This window comes from Perca fluviatilis, chromosome 6, assembly GCF_010015445.1.
Source record: "Perca fluviatilis chromosome 6, GENO_Pfluv_1.0, whole genome shotgun sequence".
Lineage (NCBI taxonomy): Eukaryota > Metazoa > Chordata > Actinopteri > Perciformes > Percidae > Perca > Perca fluviatilis.
The window spans coordinates 16,821,428-16,837,644 of record NC_053117.1 but is presented as its reverse complement, the minus strand read 5'-3'; the positions used below and the strand labels follow the sequence as shown (position 1 = coordinate 16,837,644).

At 40.2% G+C, this 16,217-nt stretch overlaps 1 protein-coding gene and 1 long non-coding RNA gene across 12 annotated transcripts in view; one reads left to right on the top strand and one right to left on the bottom strand.

Annotated features, from left to right (window-relative positions):
* mef2cb (myocyte enhancer factor 2cb) overlaps positions 1-12,830 on the bottom strand; it is a 70,374-nt gene extending 57,544 nt beyond the window's left edge. For 2 of the 11 annotated variants that reach the window (XM_039802678.1, XM_039802679.1), the window contains exon 1: positions 1,999-2,171. The gene's annotated coding sequence lies outside the window, so the exon portion shown is untranslated. Of the gene's footprint in view, positions 1-1,998; positions 2,172-4,332; positions 4,465-10,355; positions 10,445-12,587 lie in introns of those variants that run through there. The other 9 variants (XM_039802681.1, XM_039802684.1, XM_039802676.1 and 6 more) reach the window with 8 other exon arrangements.
* LOC120560320 lies at positions 2,358-15,840 on the top strand. The gene is made up of 3 exons (XR_005639473.1): positions 2,358-2,466; positions 6,496-6,565; positions 15,805-15,840. It is a non-coding gene; the product is annotated as an uncharacterized LOC120560320 (long non-coding RNA).
* The last annotated feature ends 377 nt before the right edge of the window (positions 15,841-16,217 follow it).

Genomic DNA, 16,217 nt, shown 5'->3' with positions numbered 1-16,217 from the left:
TGCGTGTGTGTGTGTGTGTGTGTGTGTGTGTGTGTGTGTGTGTGTACAGGGTCTCTGAGATTACAGAGCTTGGCTGACATAGTCCTCTGTGTGTAATCGTGGGTCCACATGCGAGCGCTCACCTTCCTCTGAGCGGATTAACCTAACGTTAAATCCCAAGAGAGCAACAGGCCAGACAGGCCACACAGAACAACTTCATTGACGATGGGCAGAAGAGGGAAGGCCATGTGTAAAATCTTTTTAAAGACTAATACACTTTTATATATCTTTTCATGAGTAAACAACTTATACATCAGCATACAGGATTATTAAAAAAAAAAAAATAGTAATGGGACAATGCTCAGGACACCACATCTTCTGAAAATGTAAAAATGTACCTCAAATGTTGCTTTATATAGGCTGCATCCTTTTTCCAAATTGAACTAACTGTGAAATGCAATCAAGCAGTAAGTAACTGAGTTTATGCAGTACGCTTTTAACAGAGTCACAAATTAGGTTGATATGCTGTACAGCAACACTTTATCACTCTAAAAATGTACCTTGCCTTCAAAATATCCCACTAATTGACAATTTAAAATGTAATAGTTCCTATACATCTCAAAATGTGCTGTGCATATTCTATCACTTTTATTCATTTTAGAAACTGCAGCTATCTCTACATTAATAGCATTTTTTTTACTTTTAAAATTGACTGTATTTATTTCAGTAATAAAATTGCTGTTTAACCTTATAACAAATCCACAAGCATATGGATATAGATATTAACGTGTATGCTTAAATTAATGAATGTGAGTTAAATGCACACAGCCCAGTCAGTTTCAAAATCTGTCTAAATTAAAATTAAGTGTGCTGTAGTCATTTTAAATTTCATAACCATCAGTAGTTCATCTTCACATTTCATCAGTGGGCCTGAATCCACACATTAATTACAAAACAAATAAATCCAATTGGATTTCTAAAGCTGCAACCTGTGAAAGTTGCCACAGGTTAATGATGGTAGCATTATTAATCCTCTCACTGCAACAGGTTCAATTGAGCCACAGGAGACTGAACTAAACTCACTGTATAAATATATCATTCTGGCTGCAATAAGTCTAAACAATGTCAGTCACAAAGTCCCGGAGAAGAAATTACAGTTCAGCCTGAACACGCCAAACCTTCTCTAAAACACTGATTTACAGAGCTGTTATCACTGTGTCTCTGGTCTGCATGAATTAACGTTCAAATAAGTGTAGCAAACTGTGTTCTTCTTTATTGTAGTTTGGAGATGATTCATCTTTACATCATTTAGTATTTTCTAATATATTTATGAAAGTTGCCTATGTACAGGTTACTCTGATTTAATGTGTAATAACAGGATAATTGTGATCATTAGTGCACCTCAATGTAGTGCGTTTAAACCACTGGTAAATAATTACATATTCACAAAGTAAGGCCATCTTATGTGTAGTGAGCTTCCTTGCTTTCTGCGCTAATTACCTAAATTTAAAAACTTCTAAACTTGCATGTATTTTTATTTATTTTCCATTGTCTTCAAGTTTCTTATCCTATCATTTTGTTAAAGTATGCAACACTAGCCTACATTTTAAACTAGCAATGCAACTTTTCATATGTCATCCCATAACGCAGAACAGAAGCACATACTGTATTATGTTCTATTAAGGAGGGCAGCGTATTCAGTGGCAGTGGCTTTGGGGCTGTGCGCCTGCATGTGGACACGAGAAAGGTTGACACAACGGTGACACTACCTAAAACACGAGACAGACATTGACTCTCCTAATAGACCATAATGCCAGCCTGTAATTATACGACATAGTTGTCACCGGCATAAGTCGACCAGGCTCACAACAAATCAATAGACGCAGTTACTGTACTTCACTTCGTTGAGGAGGAAGCGCGCATCTAAATAGACCCTCAAGTTTCCCTCTGGAAGAGTAAAAATACAGATGCAATGTGTCTGGTGGATGTTTTGCGAGTGAGTGTGAGCGCGGCACTTACTTTATATCGCATGAAATCTTGTCCGGGTGAAGTGAAAGATACAACAAGCGGTCCGCCGGTTGTTTGGTCCGGCCGATTGACAGTCTGAAGGTTGGAGCTGCTGCTTGATGGGGACGGACTTGGCCAAGACGCACTTAAAATCCAGGAGCGCAACTAAGCTGAGGACGTCGCCGGGAGGGGGGGAAAAGTAACCTACAGTACGTGGTAGGAGTCTCTATAATGTCAGAGACAACTACTCTCTCTCTCTCTCTCTCTCTCTCTCTCTCTCTCTCTCTCTCTCTCTCTCTCTCTCTCTCTCTCTCTCTCTCTCTCTCTCTCTCTCTGATCGGACAGTGTCGGCTCAGGAGGCGCCAAGGACGCTTCGCCTGGTCTGTGTGCGAGGTGCCGGTGAGCGGAGAGGGACCCGGTGGAGCGGCGATGTTGGAGGTGGTGCTGTTCGTCTGTACTGCTGGACTGTGGAGCGTGATGGTGATGTTGAGAGCCTCTTTCTGTTCCTCCCCACAATCCTGACCGAGTCTTTCCCCAAACCCTCTCCTCTCCCAGTGCGAGGAGAAATAATCGATTTTTTTTCTTCTCTTTTTTTTTTTTGACTCCTGAAAGGGGGCGGGCTCACATTTCCCAACTCTACTTTAATGAAAGAGGCACGGCTCTTAATGCTTTATTATCGCGCCAGCCCCGATAGAGTGGACGCACAATTAACTGCTCAGAGAGGACCACTAGAGGAAGATGATGGGGAATGTGTGTTTAACTAATGAACCAACGGAGAGCACGTTACGCATCTTTAGCCGGCATTAGGCAGCTAAATCCAGTGGCCAAAGTTTATGCTTTTGTTGTCCCCTGTTGTTTTATGCATGCCACATCAGAAAAAGACAGAAAAAGACAAATCTGTCCAGTCAGGGAATTGAAGAAAGAACATGGAACAGTATGACTCTTATTTTAAGCAAAATTCGATTTTTGAATGATATGCTTCTTGCAATAAAACGTAGATTCAACTCCTATATCTTGTTCAGTAACCCCCAAATAATAATAGTATCTATCATTCAGTGCTCAACAGAGTTCTTCCATGTCTGTGCAACATGGAACACTGCCTCCTATTTGAATCACTACAAACTTTCCACCTCCTGCACGCTGCCGATCATTCTCCAGAACCCAGCTATCTCCTTCAGATAAGCCCTGACAGAGACAGTAAGCATGGGGGAATTACCAAGCCTTTATCCACCCAACCAAATGATTTCAAAACATCCACTCTATTAGTGTGAAGATAACAATTAGAACCGCAAGTTTGTCACTTCAGATAAGACACAGACAGCCAGTCTGTACAGAGATGTATCCCAGATAGGCCTTGTAATACGGTGGTTCTATTATACTCACATTATATGGGTGCTGTATCAGTTTAAAGAATGGTAGTCTTGAATGGAGCCTGTTATACTCTAGTACACTATCAGGTCTCTCCCTTCTGTTTTCATTAATCCAGCCTCAGAAACTATAGATCATGGGTTTTGATTAACATGGATGTTTGAATGGTCAAAGACTGTCTTACATAGAGCTGATCATCTTTACAATTTCCACACTAAAAACATTAAAGGACGATGTTGCCCCTTAAATTCTTTATGTCAAGTTGAAAACAGCTTGCCTCTTTTGTTGAGTTTTAACCTTATCCTGACCTTTATTGTATTGGCGCTGAAGCATCATCCATTTTTTACTGAAAATGTTAGTCTAACCGCACTTCATAAACGGTTTTTGTTTTAAATGCAGACAGACAGCAAAGCATTTCCCTTATGAGCTTATAGCTTTGCAGTAGATGCCTGTCACTACAGACTGCGTGAAGTGTAAGTGGACACCAAGCAGCATCCTAATCTTTCCCTTCCTTTGAAGTTCACCTGTGAAGCATAAGCCATGTATGCAGCCAGTCAGTCAGTCAGTCAGTCAGTCAGTCAGTCAGTGTAGGAAATGGCAGGACATGAAATCAGTTAATAAATAAATCAAGATGGCTAATCTGCTTGACAGGCGAACATTACAGCCTGTAACTGAAGCCGCTGGTGTCTGATGACTCGAAATACCACCTTCACATCACCTGACCCTTTAATCTTTAATAGCGTTTCCTCTGGCCCCGAGACCTCCACAATAATCAATATGGCGCAGTCTGTTACACAGTGGGTTCATAAATGCAACATGGCACATATCAATGGCATCGCATATAAGCATGTATGAAACATACAGATTTGACACCCTTAATAGACAATTTCCTCCATTCAGACATCTTACGTGCTACAATTGCATTAAATATGTCACTGACATGTGGACACCTATTGGTGCCCGGATGATCGTACATACCACCTTCGATGTTCCTTCGTCACCCGTCTTGCGCGCCTTCAGTCTCGTAGCTTTCTCAGTGCAGCTTGTCAGCGATTCATCGGAGAAGTCCTTTCAGTGTTCACAATGCTTGAGGTTGTTTTTGGTTGGCACCTGGGAGGAGAAGTAACATAGGGAAGTCTGAGGAGAAGAAGAGCGAGTGAACCTGCAAGTGAAATGGTAACTGTTTGCATGCACCTTTCACATAGTAAGCAGGATTCATGTTAAGATCTTTGTGCATGTGTGTGTGTGTGTGTGTGTGTGTGTGTGTGTGTGTGTATGTTGTGTGTGTGTGTGTGTGTGTGTGTGTGTGTGTGTTTAATATGAAGTGCAGAGAAATAAATGAGGGTAGGTGGATTGAATATATTTGAATGGTTAAAAATCATTAAACGAGGCAAACACTGGCTCATGCATATTCATAAATGACTTGTCTGACTTGTCTACGGGGATAAAGTTATAGTGAAGGCATACTTACAGAGTTATTCTATGCTCACACATTTAATGCAAAGTAGGGAAGACCTACTGTATATTTTTCTCTTGAGACTACCAAGTGGGGGTCTATGGCTAAATCTGAATATGATAGAAACAACTCAATGCATTACAGCCAGATTACTGTTACATTGCCGTTCAGAGTGTCACATTATGCCTTTCACAGCTGATAAATTTAGTATGGTACACAATAAGTATCAGCAATACTTATTGTGTACCTAACTTGTTGTGGCATTTTTGTTATCTTGAGCCAAATTATGTGTGTGTGTGTGTGTGTGTGTGTGTTTTCAAGGGGGGGTGATAGTCTCATCAAAGCCTGATGGAGAAAATCAACAGTTTGCCAAAACAATTATGTAATTTCAAATATGTCACAGTGTATACACACACTTTAGGCTTTTGGGTAAATGCAATTTGGTGAGGTTTGGCATCAGCTGTGCATGAAAATAGAAAAGGGGAAACTGCGACTTCAAGTTAAGTCAAACACATAAGTGTGGTTTTCAGATATTGATCTTCCTTGGATTGTTTCTTAAGCCTCTCCTGGCAGTCACTTCACAGCGTGTGTCACACACACACACACACACACACACACACACACACACACACACACACACACATGCAAAACAGCTCGCCTGAAAATGTATGTTTTTTGTAATGGAGGGAGAAAGAAAGGAATGCCTCTCTCAAGCAAAAGATAAACACTAACACATTTCCAGGGCAAACAGGAACAGCCCGGGCTCAGTGCAATCTGTTGTCGATCACGCTCACGTGAAAACACAATCTGCCTGTCACAGTAGATGATGTTGTCAAGCACTCTGCCTCACTGCTCCTGAGAATTAGCCAGCGATTACAGAAGCACTACGAGACACATGGAGTACTTGTTGTATGTCAGATATGTCTGAGGGTGCTTCAAGCTTTATTTGGTATTTACTGCTTTCAGTCATTCTTCCTGTGTTCGCTCCCTAATGATTTTGAGAGACATTTCCTGTTTTGACACTAGATTGATAGAATATGATATGACGACCAAGCTTCACAGGGGTTACAGAAAGACCTGCAGGCCAATTTAACTCATGGGCTCAGCTGGGGATCCATAGATTTTGCACATGTGCGTGTGTGTGTGTGTGTGTGTGTGTGTGTGTGCGTGTACTGATGTGGTTGTTTGAAGGGCAGTCCCAATAGCAATATTTTTAGACTGAAATCTCAATACATCATGCTGATATTCAGTTGGGATCTTAAGAAAAAAAAAATACATTAATTAGGCTATTATTATTGTTATTATTTTTAACAGGATGGAAGAGCTTCTGAAAAGGCATTTGCACCATCATGTATCATTAAATGCCGCTACACATATTTTGAATACTGGGAAATTGACTTAAGCCTGAAGAAATCATTTAGAAAGAGGTACAAATAACAATAAATTAATTTATAAAATGTCATATCAGCACTATATTGAGACCTACTGGTCTATATCCATATGTTTAAAGACCAGTATCAGCCTGATAAATCATGTTATTGTGTCATCTGCAAGTGTTAGTGTCATGTGTGTTTGAGTGCATAATGTAATGTATGTAATACTCTCCATGAATGTTTCAGTGTTTATAGTATAAATTATAGAACACATTTAAACCGCACTATCTTAGATTCATTCTTTGTTCACAGATGATATCCAGGACTTGATCAGACTGAACATCTGGATTCTATTCTCAGGGAAAACATACCTACTTTAAAGGTAAGCTCACACTTTGTAGGAGAGATGTGAGACATTTCCCTGCCGATCTGCGTTTTGTCTTTGTGTAAGTCATCCAAAGCGCTATATTGCACATAATTCGGAGCTCCTTATTAATAAGGTTTATAATGAAACTCAGAGGGCAATATCATCAGTAATTACAGTTGCAGGAAGTGCACCACTGTACAGTATAATTAGGGGAACAAAGATGAGAAAATAACTTTTAATTAACTGAAATCATATGTTCTCATATTACAAAATATATAAAACAAAGAAATTCAGAATTGTGGGAAGTATTTATTTGTACACTCAAATGAGCTTTTGTAATATAAAGGTGATATTCCCTTTCCTAAATTTGAATTGCAGCCAATATTACCTTGATAAAAGAAAGCAGCTAAGCAGTATATTCAACTGTTTTTGACTCAAGACCATGTATATTAGCGACTTGTGGTACTAACCTTGCAAAAATATTTTTGTATATGTTACATGTAAGTTACGTTGGGAATTGTCAAGTCTTGTACTTGAATAACAGCATATTAACTAAGTCATTTCTTTTCATCTATTTCACTTTAAAAAACTGAGGAAATCACTCTACAATAAACAGATTCTTGACTTGGACATTAAATGATCCCACATATCTCATAAACCTAAAGCCACCTCAGTAATTTTAACTGTTACAGCTTTGGTCAGCTCTAATTCTCGTAGTTTCCTAAGTAAGAAAAAAAAGCAAAGAAAAAAAAGTTATGTGTACTTGTCATTAGCTGCTGTGTTCTATAATGGTATGTTTCATTTTTCAGTGAAACCATGCAGAGCCTTATTTTCAATAACATGTTTTTTTTCTGTGTGGTTTAGCTATTAACTGGCTGTCCAGCAGTAAATTCACTGTACCATTTCATATATTTCCTTGTCCTTACAGTTCAGTATCCCAACAGCACCCTGTTGGATCAAACCACACAGAACAGATTTGAAGGCAATAATAATAAAGTCAGAAGGCCCCTGAAACTGTAATGGCCACATAACCACCCCTTACCAAGCAGTGCCAAATGAGAGACAGCGCTGGTGATTTGCATGTGTCGTGTTTAACCAACAGTATTCTGTCTGTACACCTTTTATGCATTATGGATGAGGCACAAGCTGAACAACAAGCTCTCCTTTTGTTCTGCCTGATGCTCCAGTTACATCATAAGAAAAGCCCCATGGTCCTGTGACTGCGCTGACTGGCTGAGACACAGTGCCGCCGGCCGAGCTGTTGATCAGACCTGTTGCTTCTTCACTTTTTTATACTATCATGTATATGTACATGCAGAAACAGACACACGCACAAACACACATAGATACACACACTCTTGCTTACAGTAGTTCCTGCTGAGAAAATTCACACGATTTTTGTGCTGGATTTATAAAACTTTAAAATTTAACAACCAGACTATGCCGTCTCTTGAACTGAATGAAGGATAATGATTTGTTTCCAATAAGACAAACATCAAAATACAATGTTGATATTTAATAGAAAAAGCAGCTGTTGGCTATATTATTTGATTATTCAGGTGCGATATCTGCAGACTAATTAACTTGATTAAACTGGCAAAATGGCTTAATTATTTTACAATCATAATGCTTTAATATCATGTATGTCATAATAATGTATACGTGACAGGTGCTATCACTGTGCCACCTGCTACATATGAAAAGCACATTTTGCCTGTAGAGGTGCATTCAGGCACTGCTGTGTAATTGAATGTGCCGCCTGCAGGGGAGCTCTCCATCCTTCTCAGCACAGAATAGACTGGTTTACCGCATGGGTTAACTGGAGGTATCCCCATGCAAAGTTTAACCAGTAACCAGTTTTTTTAACCCTGCATTATTTTTAATTTGGTGGATATGGTAATAACATTTTCATTTAGAGGAATCATCTTAACATTTAAGCAGTCATTTTGTTTTAATAAAAATAAATGAAATATCAGTAACCATTATCGCACGTACAAACATTTTAATTATTCCCTTTTTCAATTTACTTCCTTTTTTATTCTAATCCCTGACACTGACACTCTTCTCTTCCCTCCCCCTCTTCCTGTGTCATCTCTATGCTCCAGCAAGTGTAATTGCTGGACCTTCTGTCTGTATATCAGGGGCTCAAAGTTCTCTTTGTCTGCACTAGATTGCTTCATGCGAGGAAAAAAAAGAAAGAAAAGAACTCACTTTCTGCTAATGATTTTTCCTCCTTTTCAATGGTTGGAAAGTAATTCCCTATGAACTGCTCCAACAGTTATTTCATTGTTCTCGCTGCCCTTTCTCTAATTGTGCCTATAAAGGGGTGATGCCAATGTTAGATTTTTTTTTCGTCTCTATCCAAGGGGTGCCCACCGGTGTTTCCTGAAGTGGGGCAAAAGCTTTGTCTGAAAAATGATTAGTGTTAAATATGCATGAATGGAATAGATCCCAATTTCCATGATCAACATGTGGCAGTTTAAATGATGTGATTTAAGAACTGTTATACCACGATGTAAACTTACATTTTTCATTTTTTTTAAATTCAAGTTTGGTTCACTTATTCCTCAGCAAAAAAATGTCAGGATTGCTTTTTTTGTTTAATGTTTACCTTTACCTGACCTGTTGGTTTGCAAGCAAAGGCAGATTTAGCGTGGCGTTATGTTGCAAGTGACTTTGACACGAGAGACCGCTGTTTGTTTCCCATTTCCTATAACTGTCAATGCTGGTTTCCTTTAACCATGACCGCGATAGTTCCTATAAACTTAAGCAATTGTTCTTTTTATATTTCAAACCACCGTGCTTTCCTAACCTTAACCAAGTATGTTTCGTGACTAAACCCAACCAAATCGTAACTGTGGTGGCTGATCAGAAAACAGTCATATGAATATATTTTATAATGTGCTTTTAGAAAGGCACACACAAATTGTTACCTGATCAGAAAACGCTATTATGGGTTGTTTTGGAAGGGAATTATAATATATTTTGTAGTTTAGTTGGGAGTTTATAGAGTGTATTATCCGTCATTTTACTTGTAAGTCATTTTCTATAGCTGTAGTAAACATTGCTTGTTTTTAAATAGATGTTTTGACATCATTTTTTTCAGCTGCTGAAAAAAAGTCATCAACCAAATGAATCATATCAATAGTACTGTAACTGCCACTCGTTTTATGGACTGCCAGGAAGCTCCATTCTCTGCGTAGGTATTGGGGGAAAATGGGATTTCAGACTAATAGATTTAAGCTGTGTATGGGTTTAGAGTAAAGATCTGTGTAGGTGAACTTTTGATCACTATTTTACTGATAATGTGTTACACTGACAGGGGCCAAACCTGTATGCTGTGTATAGTATAGTAACCACTATACAGCAGAAGTCCCTCCTACAGCTGGTGCCCTCAAGCAATTCCCCTGACAATTAAAGATCACTCAGCATGGCTATGCAACTTCTCCCACACTCTCAACAAGCAGCTGATTGCATCTCACTGTGAAGAAAAGCAAGTGGAGCGGAATATAATGTGTGTCTAAATGAGGGCTTCCCAGCTCTGATCTGTGATAGCGAGGCCTAGCGACCATCGGCGCAGGCCTGTGTTACAGGGTGGAGCTCGGCAGACGAGCGGCAGCGTCTAAAGCTTTTTGTGCCTCCAGGATCACCCCAGACTCATTCTTATTCAGACATGATCAGAGGGGAGGCAGGCAACTGAGATTAGCTGCAGATCAAAGGAGATGCCTCGCGCCAGCACTCGTGTTTTGTAGATTTAGGCAGCCCCGGCGCACAGGCGTTGTATAGTGGCGGCAGAGCGTCATACTGTTTTCTGGCCTCGACAGTTCTCAGGGGGGGTAGATGGAAAGAGAGTTTTCATACAGCAGGCTGGACTGCTGCTGGAAATCTTCCAAACTTAAATAACAGAGACAATAGAAGAGAATGAAAAGGAAAAATCAGAGCAAAATTACTATGCCATTACTGTAAGTCATTACAGTGGAACAAACTTGTACTTTCATGCCATCGCAATTGAAGCCATATGTGTAATAGGTCTTGGTTCAGTGATAATTTGTTTTAAAAATGAAATGCACTTTCTAGAGTAACATACTTAGGTAATTTAAGAGCATATGGATCAGTAGTGCCCACCAAATAACCATGGAAACAAACTACTACCCTAACTACTGCTATGCTTTCTGTCAGCAGCTGTTACAGTAAAAAAAAAAAGCAAATTACTTCTATGTCGTATCGTAACCGTCCTATTCATTTACACAAAAACACCAGTTGAAACCTCAAAAAGCATATTTGCATTGAACAACTAAAAACTAAACAAGCAGAAACATGCATTAACCAAAAACCTCTTTATTTTTGACACATTTCTGCAAGTTACACCTTTTGTTATAGATAACATTGAAACGCCGACTATTCCTAACTGAAAAATTTAATTTGAAAATTAGATTCTATTCATATTCACATTTCATTACCAGTGAAGATGAACAAACATCACCCTACTGCACATACTGCACAAAGAACAGCAACAATGGAACTAATAGCAGAGTGTGAAGGTGTAGTGACAGGATTCGGAGAGTTCCAAAGGCAGAGAGGCAACTGCATAAGAGCGCTCGCCACCCTACAGAGAAAGAAAACAACGCGTTTCCTCAACGCCGCTGACCATCAAAGCTGTGGAATTCAGGGGCAGAAAAACTAATAAGGTAGGACTGAGCGGTTCCTGTAAACTGGGTCAAAGTTTGTCAGGTCCTGCCTCTTTGGGTTAATAGCAAGAGGACTCTCTCCCTAGGTATGAAATAAGGGACATAAGTACATGTCTACTTATATATCTATATTTCTTTCAAATTTGTTCATTTCCTTTTTAACTTGTTACAGTTTTTGCTTGGAAAGGGTGGAAATACATTTTCATTTTCATTAGTGTTAATTGTAAATGTGATAGCAGATTGTACAATAAAGATATGGGATGCAAAACTAAAATCAGAACTAAAATGTATTAGAAATACGAGGATATCGAATTCAGGAATAATATTACTTCCCTTCTTATTTTATCCAAAAGCTAGAGTTGAATCAAATGTTGAAGGGAAATGTCCAACGGAGTCATTCACCACTCATTAAAATCAAACAAAGCCTTTGCTTTAGTTTGAAATTCCATTTGGTTGTTTTGGGACAAGTGCCCTACAGTAGACATTTTCTAATGTCTCCATTTGGTTAGGAATAAATCCCTCTCTGTTCATTTAATAGGACAAAAGTTTTCTCCTTTGTTTCAAAAGTTTGCCCAACATGTCTTACTTAAACAAAGAACTGTGTGACACATATTGCTACTGAAGTGTGTGTTTGCCACTTAGGTAGCTACCTTGAGGGAACGAGTCATTTCTAAAGCAAACAGCATGTTAAGGCCATGCGCTTTTCTCTCGCTGATAATTCCAGATTGTGCAATGAGATGTTCTAAGCAATTACCCTTTAAAGTACCAGTAACCTAAACTGACTGTGAAGAATTAGAAGCAGAGAAAGAACACGATATACTGCTCTACTTCAGCGACTTAAAACCATTTGGCTGGCCTTAGAGAAATAAAAATGTAGACTTTTTAAAAGTTAAACACACGGTTCCAGGAGCCTCGATAAGCTTTTCCCCAAGTGCTCCACAGAGGTGATTGGCAACAGCTGGGACCTGACTCCTCCTATAGCAGTGTTAGGGCTTCTCTGGTGTCTACTTTGTCAAGAGCAGCAAAAACACCAATTAAGTGTATGTTCTGGCCTTGTTCATATTTATATAGTCTTTTCTGTATTGAGCTATACATGACAAAGACAGCATTCACTAAATCCAGCAAGGCTATAATGAAACAATTAGGCAACAGCACTTCAGAATAAATGTCGGAACGGTTCAAATTGAGCAGCTTAAATATCAAAATCATGGCCTGATCTGTTAAACATGTCATGACCCACTGTACAGAGTACGGTTTAAAATCCTGACAGAGACAGGTTTTCCACCGACAGAATGAGATGCAGAGGAGAGGGGAAAAAGGAAGGGAATAGGTGTACTGTGAAAACTCACCCGTGCCGTTTCTCTGCTTCCCCAGGAAGTTACACCCCTCAGTACCAGCTAGGGACCAGCTCAATCGAACAGTTCAAAAGTTTTAAAAAAAGAAAGGAAAACCATGGAGATAGTTGAAAAAAACTAAAAATACAAACACATTGCCTAAAACAAATGTCCCGCATGTGATAAAGCCAGACCAGCTGGCTTTGAATAGAAACCCCCGATTTGGGTTGTGTTTGCCCCCGATCTCTGTCTAAACTGAAACTGGGTCTGGTTCTTTCCAACTACCCCCCACCACCCCTACCCCACTGTCCCAGCTGAATCCACCTGCTCCCATCACTCCTGGGTAAATTTAGCCTTCTGAGGGATCAGTGACACCCCCCACTCCCCTTTCAAGCGCGCACGCACACACACACACACACACACACACACACACACACACACACACACACACACACACACACACACACACACACACACACACACACACACACTCCAGACCTTTGTCAGCACTGGCATATATGCCCAGGATTAGTGCCCCCCGAAGAATGCCGCCATATTCACAGTGGCAAAAAAAGACCCCCCTCCCCTTTTTCCCTCTTTCCCCCCTTCTCACAGCCACAACTCAAAACTGTACTAATGACTTTCTTCTTTTGAAACAGAGCAGTTACACGTAAAGTTAAGCATCCATACTTTGCACAAACTTTTTTTCTGTAAACATTTGACAGACAGGATCTCTAAGACTTGTATTATGGAAGACCGCAGATTAACAGCTCATTTAAATGTTATTATTTCTTTAATTTGATGACCCATGGTATCACAGCTGCAAAGCGTCTTCATTAAACGTTGCTGAACAAATAGCGTTACCCCTTTCATAACCAGCATCAGTGTAATCTATGTGAATCATAAATAAAATAAGATTAGCCGGCATTGATAGCATCTTGTCAAATGTCAAAATACCAGGTGCAATGGTATACACCTATAATTTGGTAATTATAAGCTCCTTTAACTGGGTATATCTATGACTAAAATCCGCCTACAGTCTTGCTTTTTCAAAGAACCACAATGCCCAGGAAATGTCAGTTTATAATTTTCCTGATAAAAATCATACATCTCCATCCAAAAGAAAAGTTTTGAGTTTCCCTAAGCTGCTGGCATCCTGACTGTGAGCCATTTCTCCTTCTAAATGATACATTCAGTAGAATGCAAGTATCAACAAGCTTAAATCGTAATATCCTCTGTGACTGTTTTCACATTAGAGTTTTGTGGGGGTGGCACAGGGGTAATTGTATTTTTATCAAGTATTTTTCCAGTCAGGGTCTTATACCTGATGCCAAAATCTAATGTAGATAATGACACTGAATCCTACACCCAAATTACTGTTTTATGATTCCCTCTTAATTTAACCAATTTGCGAATGTAAAGAATGAGGATTTAAAGGAAAGATGAGTAGAATATAGATTGATATTTTCCCAGAATACATCCAAAAGAGGAAATCCACCATGAGAGGAGATAAAACAGTGGTGTTCCCTTGATAATAGGTATTCACACTCTTCTGACAGTGAAATATATTTTGTATTGATCCAGTTGTATTGTTTACATGTTTCTGGGCACAGGTAATCAACTAATCTGTTTATTTTGGGGAATTTCTGTCGCCATGACTACCTGCACCCCTTTATATTGATGGATCCGTGTCTGTCTGGTATTTGGGATGACCTCATGGACAGGAATTCAGTGTTCTTTTTGGGTGGGGGTGGGGAGTGGCTAATGGATGTTGGTGGGAGTTCATGTAATTATGACATCCCTAGGTGAGGGAGGATTCAGTGTCTTGATGAAAGCTTTAAAGGTGCAGTAAGCGATGCTGCGCAAAGATTGTTGATATTTGAAGTCAACGGCCAAACAAATACAACCCCGCCTTCAGAGGCTCCGCCCCCCAGATCCACAGACAGATAACTACTGGCCAGCCGGCACATTCACATGCTGCCCCCCCCCCCCACAACATCAACTGTCGCCACCTGTTGCTGATTGGCTGGAACAGTGTTTTGTGGCTCTTGCACTCCTTTCTGTCTGTTTCCATGTACACAACCAGGGCTGTGTATTAACACCAGATTTTTTTTCAGCGCACAAAGAAAATAGAGAGCTAGGTGATATTAGCTGAATTTCAACGTCAACTTATTGCTTTTGATACAACATAGCCTGAATAATACACAGTAATTTGCATATACACACACACACACACACACACACACATCCACATTGTGCTGCATCCCTTTTTTTGTTTATTGGCTTGTGTATTTTGACTAAACACTTCCTCTGAGTACACTGCCTTGCCAGTAGGGTCCTGGTGAGAAGGCCTTTTTAGCTCTGTCTCCCTTTTAATGGGGCTTGTAGAGGGACTTCATAAAAGGAACAGAGGAATAAAGCTTGGCTGTCTTTTTATGAGTGTGGCAGGGTCAAGAATGGAAAAAAACAGCAAGCAGAATGGCAGTCTGTGGCACACTTTCGACCACAAGAACCAGCGAGGCTGCAGGACAGTCAGTAAACTTTAAGCGTGCATCCTGTCCTCATCAAAGGACAGTCCACAGACACTCTGTTTGATTTGGGTGTAGGATTTGTGTACCCTAAATGTATTTATGTGTGTTTATGCATGTGAAATGTAAGTATGGAATTCCCTTATTAGTGTACATATGTGTGTTCTTGTGCATATTAGTGCGTGTCCCCAAGGGGTGAGGTTGTGTGTCCGTGCTGTGGCTCACAACACCGTGGGCTACACCAACGATGAAACACAAAGTGTTCTGTCAGCTGAGAGGGGACAGCCACTCAACAGGAAACGTGGCATGGCGTCTCCTCTGAAAAGTCCTTTCACTGTGTTTTATTTTCCCTCTTTTTTTCTGTTGCTTTATCATTAAATCATCAACAGAAAATTAGAGTAATTATTGTAATGAACCCACTGACAGGTTTATGTAACTCTGGGTGGATTTATGAGTGCTTCTATAACAACTCTACAGTAGTCCGGGGCAGCCCTACAGTCTGGCTTGGAGCTGATAATTATGAGAATCACTTGTAGAATATGTGCATGTGTATTGTTTTCTTTTTAAATGATAATAATGCAGAATACCATGGCAGAAGTAATGTGTGTGTGTGTGTGTGTGTGTGTGTGTGTGTGTGTGTGTGTGTGTGTGTGTGTGTGTGTGTGTGTGTAATCCAGAAGGATAATTTCTTCTTTTGCCTACAGTGCACTGCATGGCGTGAGCTGACTTCAGCGTCTGCCCTCTTTGCCCGGCCTTTTTAGGTTGTGTTGGTGCGCCCGACAAAAAGTTGAAAGCCCCCCCCCCCACCCCCCCCCACCCCCACCCCCCTTCCCCCCCCCACAGCCCCACCAGCCCAGACACAAACCCAGGGGCTGTATGTTTATCAAGCGTCTCGGGGTAAGACGGCTGATTTAGGACCACTGCTCCGTTCCCTTTAACCAACGTTTTCATCGCGAATCACTCTCAAAGAAATGGATTTTGAAGCGCTGACTTTAAATCGGTACTCAAAATCTGATATGCTTGGTAAATACCAGCCGAGGCCCTAACCCAACCCGGACCACAGTAGATTAACGAGGGTTGACCGAACCGGTCCTCTGGAGCTCTATCCTGATGAGCT